Consider the following 2,948-nt stretch of genomic DNA (forward strand, 5'->3'; position numbering starts at 1 on the left):
TTGTAAAAAGCAAATTACACCGTTGACAACAAACCCTGCCTTTCAGACAACTTTGTGCTCTCCTTGCTATTCTTTAGGTTTAAGACAGCTTTAAAAGGTTTATATTCAGGTGTATATAAACATACATTTTTATGTATGTACTAAATTTGTTGAGCTTACATATTGATAAACTAGAATGCTTTTGAATATGCAACTGGTTGGTGCAATTTCTCTCTATTTTTTTTTTTTATCAGCATTTAGGAATGTAAATAATTTTCAAACAGCTCTGAAAGTTTAACATGATATAAAGCACAGTGGAAGAAATTAAATCAAATTATCAATAGCAAATGACAGTACAACATTCGTACAAATACTTGCACTGTCCAGTTGCTCAAGATCCGTTTATTTCTTATAAGTTTATTGCCAAATGCCAATGTGAATCCAATCTCTGAAGACGATACATGCATCGTAACGACGTCACGCGGACTCGGGTGCCGCCCCGCGGTAATGTTTCCTCTGGATCCACTGCCACGGCTGTGTCACCCGCCGTGAAACGCTTCCCACCCCACACAAGGTTACGAAACAGACGCCATCTTGGCTCAAATAAAAGTCGCTAGCGTGGGAATTTTACGCCACTTCAGCGTAGCTTGAGCCAAAATGTCCCACCCTTGCTGCAGTTCGTAGTAACCTTCTCCATTAAACCTTTGGGGGAGGGTTTATATGAGAGCTGTCGCACAAACTACTTCTTCCTCCACTTCTGTAGAGCACTGGGAAACGGCCTAGCTGTGGCTGAAGATATCCTGCAGATGTCAAAGATATTGTCGCTTGCTTATATGACACGAAGTATGTTGGATTTTTCCCGCGGAGTTTCATGGCTGAATCGTGTGTGAAGATGATGATGATGATGGGGATTCCACTGGTGAGTAAACGATTAACCCACAAACTGGTTTTCGCTTATGACATCTGTGATGTGTTTACTATAGAAGCCTAACGAATGCAGCATTTCACTGGGCTACTTAATACAGGCGAGCTTAAAAATGGCTCATTTGCGAGCTGTAAACTATGACTCTTTAATGTGTGTTTTTGCTAAGGATTAATTTAGGCTCACGCGTTGTTATGTTTTGTGAAGCGTGTGAAAATAGCTTGTGATCAAGTAAGAAAACACATGCAGTGAAGCACAAAGTTAATGACTGGAGCGGGCTATTTGACAGGCTAATGTTAGTTAGCTAACGGTAACAGAGTCTTTAGTTTAGAGACTGCAGAATAAACCCCAGTAAACTGTAAAAAGGTGACTTTTATACAGGCTTCTAATACAGTTTATTCTGGTTAATAATATATTATAGTATTATAATTATTAGATGCTTTCTAGTAATTATTGGCGACATTAACATATCATTACTAACCATCTACTGCTTAACACCTCAGGAGTTTGTTTGCAAATAACGATATCTATGAATCAACATTTCTAATGCTTTCTAATATACAATACCGTTAAAAATGTTGGAAAGTTTTTTTTTTCTTTTCTTTTTTTAAATAAAGTGTTAACTTTTGGCAGTAATCAACCACAGGTTTCATAGAAAGCTTGTCAGTGTTTTGGAAAGCAATAAGGAATATTGTTTGCAAAGACCAACAATCCAGAAAACGTATGGACATATTAAACTTTCCTTATATAGAGATTTGACTTTTTTTCGTGGTAGGTTGGGAGTATATAGTCATCAAGGGTTTGGTACTTGTTTTGTCAGAGTGAATCAACACTTGCAATGCAGAAGTTAAAGTTACTCATTCAGCTTTCTAAATAGACTTACACACTTGTTTGAGATGCTGTGGAAGAGAGGAAATGATGCTGTGGAAGCTTTTGAAATCCAATGAACCCAGTGACAGGTTGACAGATTTCAGCTTCCTTCAGCAACAGATAACACTGTAGTTGGCCCTGCTGTATAAAGACATCTGAGCTACTTCTAATGCTTTTTCTTTTAAATATGACACTGACACGGGAACAAGAGCTAGTTCATCAGATGCTATTTTCATTCTCTTTCTTTAAGGGTAGATGAAAGTAAAATCCTGTAATAGAGATTTTTGCTGTAATTCTTGATAGCCACTATGGCAGTTATGAGCTTTAGTAGTTTTTTTCTTTTCTTTTTTTTTTTGAGCATTGTTGTATTTTTACTTAATTTCTGCAGCAGTATGTTCTGGGTGACTTTTTTGGTTTTGGTGAAATGCTACAGCAGGTCTTAAAGTTTATCCAGGCAGTAGCAAGAAAGTGACAGCGAAAGCATTCCTGGAGTGCGGAAGCAATCAAACTGAGCTTCCCATCAACAGTCTTGGCTGCACATTGTGCTGCAGAAAGATGCTTTGCAAAATGAACAATAGCAGGAAGTCTGTACTTGATTAAAAGTGAAACTACAGTGAAATATCTCAACATTGCATAATCTACAAAAAAAGATCAGGTTCAAACATATCTAGTCATGTGACATTAATAATATGTAGGTGGATGCTTGTGAGAATAGTTTTTACTGGAATTCAGGGAGTGCCGATAATGATCGTAGGAAACCGTCATAGGAATGTGGTAATATATGTTTAACTCTATGAAGCCTTTAGCATTATATTTAAAGTGTGAATTTCTAAGACCTCTAAATTGTCAACGTTGATCAAAACTTTGCTAAAAAAAACTTTTGAAAGCAATCCTCTATATGCTTTCTGCATTCTTATTGATAGTTAATACTTTTTTTTCGCAGGTAAAAGGCCTTTTTCTAGTATTATTCTTAAAATGTCTACTGATTGTCCATACATGATTTCTAGATAGAATGTATCAAACAGGATGCAACAGGCTTTTGAGGAAGGCTTATTTGTACATCATCATTGTATTGCATTATATGTTTTGAACCCCCAAAATGTAAATTAAATTTGAGGTGTTTTTTTCCTCCTCAAGTGTGAGCTCCATATTCTCACTGTGTCATACTGGATGAGCC

This window comes from Cyprinus carpio, chromosome B2 (genome assembly GCF_018340385.1).
Source record: "Cyprinus carpio isolate SPL01 chromosome B2, ASM1834038v1, whole genome shotgun sequence".
Classification (NCBI taxonomy): Eukaryota; Metazoa; Chordata; class Actinopteri; order Cypriniformes; family Cyprinidae; genus Cyprinus; species Cyprinus carpio.